Genomic DNA, 16,047 nt, shown 5'->3' on the forward strand with positions numbered 1-16,047 from the left:
TTAGGGTAAATAAAAGGATTGGACATGATGAATTTCCATATGCCTAATCCTCTGTTATCAAAGACATAAGATGTGCCCTGTCAATGTCTTATTTGCTAGTCAATGTCGTTAGGTGACAATGTCTAGATTGATGGGGATCCATCCACTGAGAGACTCATTGATCACCAGAATGAGGGAACTCTTGCCGCGTCTGAATAGAGCAGTACTGTGTATCCTCAACCCCTGCTCCATTCATGCTGTATGGGACTGCCAGAGAAAACGGAGCACTGCACTCCACATCTCCTCCAGTCCCTTCAAGAGATCATGTTCATTGTGCAAAATATATAAAAGGGATCCCCAAACTATCAGATCCTATTTTTAAACCCTGTTTCAGGGCAAAGGAGCTAAAGGGCATCTCAAGACACCCCAGCCCAAATATGAATGCACCCATGAGTCTCCTCCGGACGTCCAAGGTTTCTACCAGTACAGTGGAGCATCTGTGCCGCCGCCCGCGCTGTGGTTATCAGGAGCCTGTGATTTCACATTTTCATGCTCTGCTCACCGTATCGTGTGACCGATCAGCTCAGCTCCAGAATATAAAAGCTTCCACGCTTCCTGACAGCTTGTTTTCCCCGCTTTATGATTCAGATACACAGTATGTGGGCGAGTGACTCACAGGATCCGAGGAATCTAAACATATTCAACATTCTGCAGCATGAATCAGGCCGCACACACGGGTCCATATGTAAAATGCGCATGTATGTATGTATGTATGTGTGTGTATATATATATATATATATATATATATATATATATATATATATATATATATATATATATATATATATATATATATATATATATATATATATATATATATATATATATATATATATATATATATATATGTGTATGTGTGTATATATATATATATATATATATATATATATATATATATATATATATATATATGTGTATGTGTGTATATATATATATATATATATAATATATTAATTTACAATGTGTGTGTGTATATACAGTATGTGGTGTGTGTGTGTATGTATATATATATATATATATATATATATATATATATATATATATATATATATATATATATACACAAATATATTATACATACATAATACACATTACACGTAGATGCAGACACACAAACTACACATACTGTATATACATACAAACACATAGATACACACACACACACACACACACACGGATATAGTCACAAGCACACATTGCACATATATACAGATACATGCAGACACAAACAGAAACTACACAGATATACACATTACACCTACTGTATATACACTCATACAGATAGATACACATTACCCATATACACTCACTTTCCACATACACATATTATATAATATATATATATATATATATATATATATATATATATATATATATATATATATATATATATATATATATATATACACACACACACACACACATTACACATATATGCACATATATACAGATACATGCAGACACAAACACAAACTACACAGATATATACAGTAGGTGTAATGTGTATACACACATACAGATAGATACACATTACCCATATACACTCACTTTCCACATTTCCATATATATTTATATAATGTGTGTGTGTATATATATATATATATATATATATATATATATATATATATATATATATATATATATATATATATATATATATATATATATATATATATATTAAATACACACACACATACACACAATTAATTATATATATATATGTGTGTGTGTGTGTAATATGTATTTGTATCTATCCGTGTTTTGTGTGTGTGTATATAGGTGTAGAAATTGTATAAATAGGTATATTAAACCTCAAATTCATATTGCGTCAGTCTACCATTATTTTTCCACGTCTCCATACCTCCTATCCCTATATCTCCTCCTATCTCTCCATACATCTCCGTATTACTCCTCTGCTATGTCTTAGTCCACTCTTCTCGTTGTCTTCACCCATTGTGCTGGGCTCCTGTGAGGTTCTGGCCTTGGGTTCTGTTCCTTTGTCTGGGGCCTATTTCTGTCTTGTTTACATTTTGCAGTGAATATTCGGTGTGTCCTCAGACCACATAGCAGCCCGCACTGGAGATAAATGTCAGGAACATTCTCTACTGGAAGGATTCTTGGCATTTTTGCTATGGCTGCTTCACCAAGGCATCTGACTTCTTAACTCTTCGTCGGTCAGATTCCTTATTGAAGCAGGGATAGAAAAAAATGGCAAGAATCCCTGGCGTGGGGAATGTTCTATTGATGACTGTAATATATCTGTGATAGGACTGGAGATCATTACTGTGTGAGCTTGTACATATCTATATAATGTCAGACAGTAGCATATATATATATATATATATATATATATATATATATATATATATATATATATATTTACACCCTCTTCTTATTGCCCAGATAAACAGCATAGTGGCCTCTACGCTGTAATCAATCGAGATGTCATCCGAGTGCAGTGCGATGTACACAGAGACGGCAATGGAGGAGATGGAGACATTAACATCTCCTTTTTCTCTGAATCTGTGATCTGATTCTCACTTGCATAAAAATCGGAGCACATGGATCATACCTCCCAACTTTTAAAGAAGGAAAACAGGGACAAAGTTTGCGGCGCGCGTAGCGCGCCGCGGCAAATTTTTAGGCCACGCCCCCTAACCACACCCATTTCACAGTCACGCCCATATCCACTCCCCATCCACACCCATTCAGCACAAACACGCAGGCAGCCGGCGGGCCTCCAGCACGGACACGCAGGCAGCCAGCGGGCCTCCAGCACGGACACGCAGGCAGCCGGCGGGCCTCCAGCACGGACACGCAGGCAGCCGGCGGGCCTCCAGCACGGACACGCAGGCAGCCGGCGGGCCTCCAGCACGGACACGCAGGCAGCCGGCGGGCCTCCAGCACGGACACGCAGGCAGCCGGCGGGCCTCCAGCACGGACACGCAGGCAGCCGGCGGGCCTCCAGCACGGACACGCAGGCAGCCGGCGGGCCTCCAGCACGGACACGCAGGCAGCCGGCGGGCCTCCAGCACGGACACGCAGGCAGCCGGCGGGCCTCCAGCACGGACACGCAGGCAGCCGGCGGGCCTCCAGCACGGACACGCAGGCAGCCGGCGGGCCTCCAGCACGGACACGCAGGCAGCCACAGTGAGGCGGCCGGTCGCCTTCACAGACAGGCGGCCGGCCGCCTTCACAGACAGGCGGCCGGCCGCCTTCACAGACAGGCGGCGGGCCGCCCGCACAGAGAGGCGGCCAGCCGCCCGCAGAGAGAGGCGGCCGGCCGCCCGCACAATGAGGCGGCGGGCCGCCCGCACAGACAGGCGGCAGGGGGGCGCCCGCACAGACAGGCGGCAGGGGGGCGCCCGCACAGACAGGCGGCAGGGGGGCGCCCGCACAGACAGGCGGCAGGGGGGCGCCCGCACAGACAGGCGGCAGGGGGGCGCCCGCACAGACAGGCGGCAGGGGGGCGCCCGCACAGACAGGCGGCAGGGGGGCGCCCGCACAGACAGGCGGCAGGGGGGCGCCCGCACAGACAGGCGGCAGGGGGGCGCCCGCACAGACAGGCGGCAGGGGGGCGCCCGCACAGACAGGCGGCAGGGGGGCGCCCGCACAGACAGGCGGCAGGGGGGCGCCCGCACAGACAGGCGGCAGGGGGGCGCCCGCACAGACAGGCGGCAGGGGGGCGCCCGCACAGACAGGCGGCAGGGGGGCGCCCGCACAGACAGGCGGCAGGGGGGCGCCCGCACAGACAGGCGGCAGGGGGGCGCCCGCACAGACAGGCGGCAGGGGGGCGCCCGCACAGACAGGCGGCAGGGGGGCGCCCGCACAGACAGGCGGCAGGGGGGCGCCCGCACAGACAGGCGGCAGGGGGGCGCCCGCACAGACAGGCGGCGGGGGGCGCCCGCACAGACAGGCGGCAGGGGGGCGCCCGCACAGACAGGCGGCAGGGGGGCGCCCGCACAGACAGGCGGCAGGGGGGCGCCCGCACAGACAGGCGGCAGGGGGGCGCCCGCACAGACAGGCGGCAGGGGGGCGCCCGCACAGACAGGCGGCAGGGGGGCGCCCGCACAGACAGGCGGCGGGGGGCGCCCGCACAGACAGGTGGCGGGCCGACCGCACAGACAGGCGGCCGGCCGACCGCACAGACAGGCTCCGGCCGGGGGTGAGGGGGGAGGGAGGGAAATCAGCGCTGGGGAGATTAGTTTACTGTACCAGCAGCAGCACAGGCAGCGCTCCTCTCTATGCCACGTCTACTAGGATGGTAGGAGGGAAAAGCAGGGAGGCGGAGAGTGGGTGGGCGGAGCCCGGGAGCCGGCCGTCCCGCCCGTGGCAACGGGACAAACAACGTAAAGCGTGAAAGTCCCGCTGTATCCGGGACGGTTGGGAGGTATGCAGCATGTTAGAATGTGTACATAAGATCCCGCTGGTGGTGGCCGCAGCTTATAGGCCCCAAATCTGGTGACAGGTTCCCTTTAAAGTGAACCTGTCAGGTGCAATATGCACTCAGAGCCAGGAGCAGTTCTGGGTGTATATTGCTAATCCCTGCCTAACCGTCCCTGTATACACTAGCATAGATAAAGAGATCAGGAACAAATATTTTTAAAGATCTTATATCTTATGCTAATGAGCGCGGGGACTAGTCACAAGGGCGTTACTTCACTTGGCTAGTCGGCTCGCATAGCATGTTAGCATGTTATTACGCCCCTGTGTGAGTACTCACACGCTATATGAGCCGACTAGCCAAGTGAAGTAACGCCATTGGGACTAGTCCCCGCGCTAATTAGCATAAGATATAAGCTCTTTAAAAATACTTTTTCTATAGATGCCTTTATCTATGCTAGTGTATACAGGGACAGTTAGGGAGGAATTAGCAATATGCACCCAGAACTGCTCCTGGCTCTGAGTGCAGATTGCACCTGACAGGTTCCCTTTAAAGGGAACCTGTCACCAGAAATTTAGCAAAAAAAATAAAAGATTCCCCTCTGCAGCTCCTGGGATGCATTCTGGAAAGGTTCCTGTTGCTATTGTGCCCCCTTTGAGACCTAAAATAATACTTTATGAAGTCTTACCTTTTTGTATGCAAATCTGTTTTTATGGTCACGGGGGCGGGCTGCCTGGCGTCCGTTATTCCCCCTCCTGCCGCTGTACGCCGTCCCCCATTGCTCATTTCCATACATGAGGACGCCTTCCTCATGTAACTGTCCTCCTGAAGTTTTGTGCATGCCCAGTGCCACTCTCGCGGGACTGAGCACTGTGCAAAGTGTGAACGCTTTTGAGGTGATTGCGCAGGCGCGAGATTATGGGCGGCGCTGTGATTGTCATCAGCAGCGTTATCCAAGTACCCACCCATAATCTTGTACCCACGCTTCTCACTCTGCCTCCACTGTTATGCGCAAGCACTGGCCATATGAACCACGTTACCTATTACCATGGGCGCGAGATTATGGGCGGCGCTGTGATTGTCATCAGCAGCGTCATCCAAGTACCTGCCCATAATCTCGTGCCCGCGCTTCTCACTCTGCCTCCACCGTTATGTGCAAGCACTGGCCATATGAACCACGTTACCTATTACCATGGGCGCGAGATTATGGGCGGCGCTGTGATTGTCATCAGCAGCGTCATCCAAGTACCCACCCATAATCTCGTGCCCACGCTTCTCACTCTGCCTCCACTGTTATGCGCAAGCACTGGCCATATGAACCACGTTACCTATTACCATGGGCGCGAGATTATGGGCGGCGCTGTGATTGTCATCAGCAGCGTCATCCAAGTACCTGCCCATAATCTCGTGCCCGCGCTTCTCACTCTGCCTCCACCGTTATGCGCAAGCACTGGCCATATGAACCACGTTACCTATTACCGTGGGCGCGAGATTATGGGCGGCGCTGTGATTGTCATCAGCAGCGTCATCCAAGTACCCGCCCATAATCTCGTGCAAGCAGTAATAGGTAACATGGTTCATATGGCCAGCACTTGCGCATAACGGTGGAGTCAGAGGGAAAAGTGCGGGCACGAGATTATGGGCGGGTACTTGGTTAACGCTGCTGATGACAATCACAGCGCCGCCCATAATCTCGTGGCTGCGCAATCACCTGAAAAAGCGTTCACATGCGCAAAACTTCGGGAGGACAGTTACATGAGGAAGGCGTCCTTGTGTATGTAAATGAGCAATGGGGGACTGCGTAAAGCGGCAGGAGGGGGAATAACGGACGCCAGACAGCCCGCCCCCGTGACCATAAAAACACATTTGCATACAAAAAGGTAAGACTTCATAAAGTATTTTTGTAGGTCTCAAAGGGGGCACAATAACAACAGTAACCTTTCTAGAAGCAGCCCAGGAGCTGCAGAGGGGAATCTTTTATTTTTATTGTGAAATTTCTGCTGACAGGTTCCCTTTAACTGGTAGGGGAGCCAGGATAAAGCAGAGCTGAAGCTGTTGGGAAGCTAGGACCCAGCAGCTCTGCTCCACAGGCAGGAGACCACTGATCGGTAAGCTAATAGAAGCCTGCAGATGCCACTCTGCATAGGTTATTGTCACTGCTATCTGCAGGAGATAAGTGCTGATTGCACGGTCTCCTCAGCTTCCTGATTCCCGTGTGTCTGCAGCAGTGAGAAGCCGCACACGGGGAATCAGAGAACAGCTGCAGACAAACGCAGGCTCCGGGACTGGGGGGGGTCGGCTCTGGTGCAGGGGGGGGTCGCTCTGGTGCAGGGGTGGGGGTGGGGGGGGCTCTGCTGCAGGGGGGGGGGGTCGCTCTGCTGCAGGGGGGTCGCTCTGCTGCAGGGGGTGATTCATACCTCAGCAGCAGTCACACAGGAGTAGGTGCGCGCTCGGCTCTGTAATGAATAGTAGAAGGGAGAAACAGCGAGGCGGGGCTACAGTGGGTGGGTGGAGCCGGGATAAACAGCCTCACGGGCGGGACCCGGGATCAAAGGCTCAGAAGAGGGACTGTCCCGCTGTATCCGGGACGGTTGGGAGGTATGCATGGATGTGTGCTGCCCCCGCAACAGCCGACTGGCTGCTCGGACCCAGATCCGCAGTGGCTCGAGGGGTCTCCGGATCCGACGTGGGGTCGTGCGGCTACCCGGAAATTAAAAAGGGGGAAAAATCATTTGGGATAATGTTCGTGACACCACCCACTGTGTGTGGTAACGTGAGGGACCACTGCTGCCGATTAGGGGGGGGGAGCCCGGGGACGATGGTGCGGCAGCTCGAGATGTTAACCCCTCCGTGGGCAGGGGGAGTGGTGTCCCGGGGCTCGGTGGTGGATGGAGTAGGGGACCCGTCAGGAGTGATGGGACATCGGGTACTCGCACAGTCCAAAGTCACTGACGCTGACACCAGGTAAACCAAACTCTTGAATACTCTGTCTCTTTTTTTTTTTTTGAGCACGCTGGGTCCGTGCCCCTTTGGTGCTGCTGGTTGGTCTGAAGCCTTGTCCCTTGGCACTGGGTGTCCTTCGTATGGATCCCTTTCGCCTAAGACTACTCGGGTCCCGCTCACCTGCGTGGCTAGCAAGGTGATCCTGCTCTCAGGGTTCACACTTGGGATTTTCTGGACGGTTGTGGGAAGTCCTATCCCCCTCGTTGCGCTAGTAGCCCAATTCTGGAGCGGGTGGGCAACGGTTCTTGAAGACTCGGTTCCCGTCGGGTAAATTACTGGGCTGCGTGAAGCTTCTTCCCAGCCTATGGTCCGCGTACCCTGTCGTGCCCTGGCCCCTGCCCGGTTGTAGCACAAGGCAGCCGGCCTGTTCTCTTTAGCAGCACCATGCCCCCTGTCACTACCCCTTGCGACCGAGGTTCCAACTCCTTCTGGCCAGGTCAATGTCTGGCACCTGGGACGGGTACAGGAGCCCAGCTCCACAGTGTGACCTGGACTGTCACCGCTGTCTCACTGTTCAACTACTACTCAACTGACATCTCTGCCCTCCCTTTTCCATCCCTCCATCTGGGCGGCCCTATTCACTTCAGGCTGCCCAATGGGTGCTTGGTGGGTGTGGTGCAGAGTGTTCCACAGGATTTAGGTACACCTGTTGGTAGCAACACCAAATTGACAGGACCCGTAACCAAGGAGGAGTGGGTACCATGCAGAAGGGCAGATTGCACGGCACCCTTGTGACAACCTGATAGGCCAGGGCGTCACAGATGACCCTCGTCTCATGATTACAGCTGAGTTTGAGCCAAGTTTCATCATAACTCATCTGATGCCATACATCAGTGTGACCCCTGGCCTTAACCTGGTGACGGGTCCTCCTTAAAGGGATTTTTCAACATCAAACATTAATGGATGTTCCATAGGATATCTCATCAATATCAGATTGGTGGCGGTACAACTCATGCAAGTGCTGCAGCCTGTTTGGTGTTGATATTGCTCACCCACATCAGTATGGTGGCGTTAAACCAGTATTATAAATGGCACAAGAATAGGACAACTTGAAGAGCCAAGAAAAAAAAATGAAAAAAAGATCTAAAATATTGTATAACTAAGAGAAAACCAACAGTAATGTGCGACGCTGCAGATAGTAAAGTGACAAGGAGTGGATCCACTGGACCACAGGGGGACCCCTGGCTTACCTTTTAATGGGAGGGGCTTAACAAAGGTCCCACCACAAGACACACCAGGTGCCACTCCCAGGGCAGTGACTGGGACAGGGACAAATGGACAGAGTCTCTAGTGTAGGAAATTCCACTGTGGTAGCTGAGGCAGGTGGCACGGCCGGGGTGGACGGACACTGTCACTAGTAAAGCTAGGACCACTGGTGTAGCTGAAGCAGATGGTACAGCTGGGGTGGATAGGCACAGTCTGTAGCAAAGCTGGGACCATAAAGGAAGCTGAGGTAGATGGCCCAGCCAGGAAGGATGGGGTACAGATGAGACCGGGAGAAAGGTAGGACTCTGTACACTGTAACAGAAAGCACAGTGGATAAGGGGACCTGACAACTAGATGGTTGGGGAACAAACCACTAACTAACTAATAGCGTTGATCAGGCACCTCCCCAAGTGGGAGGGTGCCTCTCAGCGATGGGCTGAGGCACTTTCAGGGAATGACACGCTGGATCTTTTAAGAGCAGGGCATTGGTGCGTGCTCACGCTCTTGGAGCACAACGTGGAGGACTGCAGGGAAGCCTTGCAGCGTGGTACAGGCCAGCCGCGACTGAGAGTAAGCGTCCCTTCTGGGAGGAGGGCGAGTGGTGCAGGGACGCCAGGCACTACACCAACCCTCTAAAATATAACATTAATGATAATTTAAAATAACTCTAAGAAACATTGGAAGCTGAGACAAGATTGTAGAGAGATATCTATCTACCCATCCAATATGGACAGGGAATTAGGCGGTTTATTTCTAATGTACCCTAAATATATCCTACCTGTCCGCAGGGGTTGGCACCCTAATTATTTGCGAAGTGGTGCCCCCGCTCAACGTCTGCAAGCCCTATATGGCCCCATTGAAAACATTGTATAGCCTACATCCCTAATGGGAATACAGTTCAATATAGATTATCAACCAGATATCTATTATGGACACAAAGTAGAAAAGCTTAAAATGCAAATGGTAAACCTTAGTCCTATAGAAAGGCGGCCTGATCTCTGGTATCAAATACTGTACATATAGTCCTCACACTACATTGATTCCTTAGACCCGCAACACACATCCGTTTTTTTTTTTTGTTTTGTACGTGTGCGGTACGTAAAATCACACGGAACGTGTGTCCGTGTCGTAAGTACGTGTGTGTGTGCTCTTTTCCACACGGACGACATGTCCGTTTTTGGCCGGCAGCATGCAGGCACGGACCCGCTTTAGTCTATGGGTTCGTGCCTGCACGGACCGCACACGGAGTATGTCCGTGTTCAGCACGTATCGTCCGTGTCCGTTTTTAATCACGAAATCTGAAACACTTGTTTCCAATCTATCATGTCAATTGATGGCAAACAGCACCAGGATCTCATGATGAATGATTAAAATCGTTAATTGGGTAAGAATGCGGGCCTTTATAAACGGACAGCGCACGGACAGCACACGTACGTATTTTATGTCAATACGGACATTCCACACGCACACACAGCTCGCATACGCCATCACACGGATGCCATACGTACCGGAGAAACGCCCCTAAAAAACGGAACACGGACCCGAAAAACTGACCGTGAGACACGTACGTTTTTTTTGCGGAAGTGTGTTTTAGGCCTTAGATGTAGCTGTCAATAGATATGTCAGTATTAACAGGAGGAATAATCCCATACAGAGGTGCAGGGGTTCTGAGAGGGCTTGGGTTAAAATTCCGGTGCTAATAAAGGTTCATCGTCCTCGATTTGACAATGTGGTGCATTTCGGTTGTATTTTATGGTGCTTTTTATAGCTCTTTATTTTTAAGGCAGAATCCGCATCCTGGACCCTGCGTGCAGAAAGCGTTGTACGGCTTTTTGTTTAGTGAACCCTTTTTAAATTATTCAGTTTTCCTGCAGCACAAGCGCAGGAGAAATGAAGAATTAGTTTTCCATATGTGTCACATTATCTAGAGTAGACATCACTGAGGCTTTGTGCGCACAACGGTGTTAAGTGGAATCCATTACGAAATCTTCCTGCAAAAGCCTCCAGTAAAATGAGCATGGTGCACAGCAATCTCAAAACGACGTTGCGGTGCACGTTTTGTTTTGTCATTTCTTTTTAACTGCTTCAGAAACCTTGAAGCGGCTAAAATAAGTGCTATGTTTATTCTTCTGCTGGAAGACCACCTGGACTGTATATGGGGAGTAAAGAGCAAAAGTCGGCGGCACAACCACCGCAAGAGGGACGGCAAAGTCACCTGCATGTTCCTGAATCGTCTGCGCCGACCTTAATTGGCGCTGTGTGCACATACCCTAGCTGTATATTGAGTAAGACCAACTGTTCCATCAATGCACCATGTCGAGAGCCTTTTCGACTACTTAAGAAGCCATTTGTAGCCCGTTTACGCAGCCAACAAACCATGATTGGCCACAACGATCACAAACCCAAGCTTTTGATCCCCATACAGCATCACCTAATCTGCACTTCATCCCCTGATTACAATATGCTGGCGATAATGGTAACACACTTTTTTGCAAAGTTTATCTAGTCTCTTGATGTGTCCCACCCCAGGGCTATGGGGTACTCTGTCCCGGGAGATATATATATCTCCCGGGACAGAGTACCCCATAGCCCTGGGGTGGGACACATCAAGAGACTAGATAAACTTTGCAAAAAGTGTGATATATAATGCCCAGAAGTTTTGTTTTAGCTGTTTACAAAAACATGTTCAGAAATACAATTATATATAATATGGGCTGAAAGTGCACACTCCCAGCTGCAATATGAGAGTTTTCACATCCAAATCGGAGAAAGGGTTTAGGAAATAGCTCTGTAATGCATAGCCTCCTCTTTTTCAAGGGACCAAAAGTAATTGGACAAGGGACTCTAAGGGCTGCAATTAACTCTGAAGGTGTCTCCCTCGTTAACCTGTAATCAATGAAGTAGTTAAAAGGTCTGGGGTTGATTACAGGTGTGTGGTTTTGCATTTGGAAGCTGTTGCTGTGACCAGACAACATGCGGTCTAAGGAACTCTCAATTGAGGTGAAGCAGAACATCCTGAGGCTGAAAAAAAAGAAAAAATCCATCAGAGAGATAGCAGACATGCTTGCAGTAGCAAAATCAACAGTCGGGTACATTCTGAGAAAAAAGGAATTGACTGGTGAGCTTGGGAACTCAAAAAGGCCTGGGCGTCCACGGATGACAACAGTGGTGGATGATCGCCGCATACTTTCTTTGGTGAAGAAGAACCCATTCACAACATCAACTGAAGTCCAGAACACTCTCAGTGAAGTAGGTGTATCTGTCTCTAAGTCAACAGTAAAGAGAAGACTCCATGAAGGTAAATACAAAGGGTTCACATCTAGATGCAAACCATTCATCAATTCCAAAAATAGACGGGCCAGAGTTAAATTTGCTGAAAAACACCTCATGAAGCCAGCTCAGTTCTGGAAAAGTATTCTATGGACAGATGAGACCAAGATCAACCTGTACCAGAATGATGGGAAGAAAAAAGTTTGGAGAAGAAAGGGAACGGCACATGATCCAAGGCACACCACATCCTCTGTAAAACATGGTGGAGGCAACGTGATGGCATGGGCATGCATGGCTTTCAATGGCACTGGGTCACTTGTGTTTATTGATGACATAACAGCAGACAAGAGTAGCCGGATGAATTCTGAAGTGTACCGGGATATACTTTCAGCCCAGATTCAGCCAAATGCCGCAAAGTTGATCGGACGGCGCTTCATAGTACAGATGGACAATGACCCCAAGCATACAGCCAAAGCTACCCAGGAGTTCATGAATGCAAAAAAGTGGAACATTCTGCAATGGCCAAGTCAATCACCAGATCTTAACCCAATTTAGCATGCATTTCACTTGCTCAAATCCAGACTTAAGACTGAAAGACCCACAAACAAGCAAGACCTGAAGGCTGCGGCTGTAAAGGCCTGGCAAAGCATTAAGAAGGAGGAAACCCAGCGTTTGGTGATGTCCATGGGTTCCAGACTTAAGGCAGTGATTGCCTCCAAAGGATTCGCAACAAAATATTGAAAATAAAAATATTTTGTTTGGGTTTGGTTTATTTGTCCAATTACTTTTGACCTCCTAAAATGTGGAGTGTTTGTAAAGAAATGTGACAATTCCTACAATTTCTATCAGATATTTTTGTTCAAACCTTCAAATTAAACGTTACAATCTGCACTTGAATTCTGTTGTAGAGGTTTCATTTCAAATCCAATGTGGTGGCATGCAGAGCCCAACTCGCGAAAATTGTCACTGTCCAAATATTTCTGGACCTAACTGTATACAGGGAATAGGTCACTGGGTGGCCGTTGCCTGGTTCCGTGACCCTGGGGGTCGCTTTTAATGGGGGATTATGTACAGGGGAATGTTTTTATAAAGCTTTTATTGTGACGCCACTTGCGGATTGCGGTTATGGTGATGGAACCGCTGTTGCACAGTTCCTCACCGCTGGTGTTAATGGAAGCCTGGTGTTGGCCCTCCGCCAGTAGGGTCGGCGCCCCAGAGGGTAGGTGATGGAGTTAGGCGCGGAAAGAAGGTAGGCCACACACTGAATCGCAGTGTAACTGGGTTCTTTACTCACAGTGGTTTGGTGGTTGGTACCTGGAGGAAGCCTGGTCTTTACCACAGGTCCCCTTAGTCCTACTGCCAGTTAGTGACCTGATGGCTTCTTTCCCCTACATCCTTCTCTAGTTGGTGGGTCCCCATGGCTTGCAGTGTCTTTAGGTCCCCTCCTTGTAGTCTCAGTCTTTAGTCCATACGGCGGACAGTTTGAACCATGTATGGTCGGTGTTCGGTTCTGGTCCCTTGTTCTCCAGTCACTGCTGGTGCCTCCGGACTTTATGGTCAGTGAGGTCCTGGATGGTCCCCTCAATGTGCAGATTTTATCAGGTCTACCTGGAGAGTTTGCCTGACCTAGGATTCTGTACCCAGTCGGTGCTATGATTCCGGGAGCACTCCACCGGCAACCACACGCCTGGGCCCTCAGGTCACCGTCACACACTCCCATTTAGTGCGGTTACGTCCGTGTCCTCTCACTTCCACATACAGGCTCTAACTCACTGTCTGACCCCCTCCTTCCCTGGTTCTCATCTAGTGGACTGCATCGGCTCCACCCCTAGATGGCCATCCATTGGGTCAAAGTCTAGTCTGTCACCAGTCCTTGGGATTATAATGTGTTTTGCTGTTACTGTTTCGCACAGGGACAAGGGGTACTCAGATCCGGGCCAAGGAGTCCCTTCTGATGGTATCACGGGGGCGTGACCCGGTCTGTGATCCCAGGCTCCACAGTAAGAAGGGGATTAGGTAAGGGGGTTTGTCCGTGACGCCACCCGTGGTGTGAGGTATCGGAGCACCGCCGCTGCCGGTTAATGGATCCCGGGGATGGTGGTGGGCAGCAAGGTGGTGATTTCCCTCCACGGGTAGGGTGTTGGTGTCCCGGGACCCTGGTGAGGTGGTGCAGGGAGGAGATGGAGACCGTCTGAGAGCTGTGCGCCCGGTTGGACCGGGGAATGTTGTTACTCACAGTTCGCTTTGCAAGAAAATTCAGAGTCAGGAATTAACCAGAAATTGCCGGTGTCCTCAGCCTTCGCTACGGAGGGTGTTTAAGTCCCACTACATATGTGCGTTTCGCTGATTTGCCATTTTTCTAAAAGCAGTTAAATGGGAATGAGCGCTGCTTCTAACACCTCTTCACTGAAGTATCGGCCTCTCTGAATGCGCCATACAAGGACTCCATCCCCTCCCCCCCCCCCCCCCAAAAAAGTCAAGGTGTTTCAAACATTTGTTGGTGGTCACCACCATTTTTACACAGGCAGATAATCAGGAATGAGATCTGCTACTAGCGCTTCTTGACTGATTCTCCACCTGTCTGACTGCGCCATACGAGGATTACCTCCCCTCCCCCACGGAAAGTCAAAATAGGAAATCTCCCAGCTCCGATATTGATTCCTCATTTTCCTTTAAAAGCAAACGTCACGTCAAGTCTTATATTTTGGATTTAAATTTATTAGAATTGATTTTCTACGTTGCATTTCCACAGAAAATTGCGATTCCCATTACTTTCTTGCTTTGAAGATTGTGTGTGACTTCAGGTCAGGAGACCGTTTCATAAAGGAAGTGTGAACAATGTAAGCAGTGTCTTAAAGAAAAGACCTAGGGTGGGAGAAGGGGAAATCCTCACAGAGGAAGACCAAGCTGTGAGACCCAACCACAACTGTCTGCACCGCCCATCGCTAAGGTTTCTGGGAAGCCGCAATAGCTTTCCTTCACCAGATAAAATGAATGTGCTGAGTCGCAACTTTATTTAAAGGGGCTTTCCTGGGTTAGGAAAACATGGCTGCTTTCTTCTAGGAACAGCAACGCCACTGTCACGTTTTAGGACCGCACTGTCTCCTGAGAAGCTGGAATTTGGCAGTCAGTGGAGTGGCTAGGAATAAGACAATCCCTTTAAGTCACTGTCAGATTTCTCTGCCGGTGGCTTATTTCTGTCACGCACCGACTTGAGGAGGATCCGGCATGGGGCAAAACGCACAACACACAGGGGTTTCTCGACTACAAGGGGTACACTGGGGTCACTTTAACGACGGTGAGCCCTAGCGCTAGTGAGAGGGAAGATGGACACCTCCCCCACTTACCTGCCACTTACCTGCCACTGTACCCTGCACTCCTAGCCAGTCCCTATACAGGTTCCTCACCTGTCGCTGAGCAGGAACTTGAAGCCCTGAGTGACCCTACAATAGTCCTGCCTAGTGAATGGATAGGAAAGGATCACTAGTCCCCACCACTGCTGTGACGCCCCTGGACTATTCAGGTCGTCACAGGGTACTGCACAAATTGCCCTCCCCGTGCAGTATTTAACCCCCCCCCATGTTTCCGGGTCTCTATCCTACAGTACTGCCTCAAATCGCATTCACAAATCCTAGATACACCTTGCACCACACCTGTCAGGCACACCAGTGGACTGCTTAAGCAGGAATAGGGACGCCCACCTAGGGGTCAGACAGGGAGGTGGGAGGTGTCAAGTTAGTTCAGTGGTAGCCCTCGAGCTGTGAGGAGCTCTGAGGAAGCTGGGAGTTGGAGCTCCCAGGGGAGAAGTAAATTAGGTTGCAGACAGTGGTCTGGACCTAGAGGAGTTGGACCCCCGGTCGCAGGGGATTGAGGCTAGGTGCCAGGACCAGGTTGCTGACAGTCTTTGACGGGTCCAATCACTGGTCCGGGACCGAAGGCACGATGGGGTACTCGGACCCTAGGTCGGGGAGAAGCTTCAGGCAACCCGGCAATTAACCTGCGGAGAACGGGGCCTTTATGGACTGTTCCCACCAGCTCCAGAATCGGGGCACTAGCGCAACGAGGGGGATAGGGCTTTCCTAGAAAGCCCCCCACTGAAATCCCAAGCGTGAGCCCTGAGAGCAGACTCCTCCACTTAGCCACAG

At 50.2% G+C, this 16,047-nt stretch overlaps 1 protein-coding gene across 4 annotated transcripts in view; it reads left to right on the forward strand.

Moving 5' to 3' along the window:
* The window catches only part of TACC1 (transforming acidic coiled-coil containing protein 1), a 156,569-nt gene that overhangs the window by 80,560 nt on the left and 59,962 nt on the right, over positions 1 to 16,047 (forward strand). The window lies entirely within an intron of this gene.

This window comes from Anomaloglossus baeobatrachus, chromosome 4 (genome assembly GCF_048569485.1).
Source record: "Anomaloglossus baeobatrachus isolate aAnoBae1 chromosome 4, aAnoBae1.hap1, whole genome shotgun sequence".
Classification (NCBI taxonomy): Eukaryota; Metazoa; Chordata; class Amphibia; order Anura; family Aromobatidae; genus Anomaloglossus; species Anomaloglossus baeobatrachus.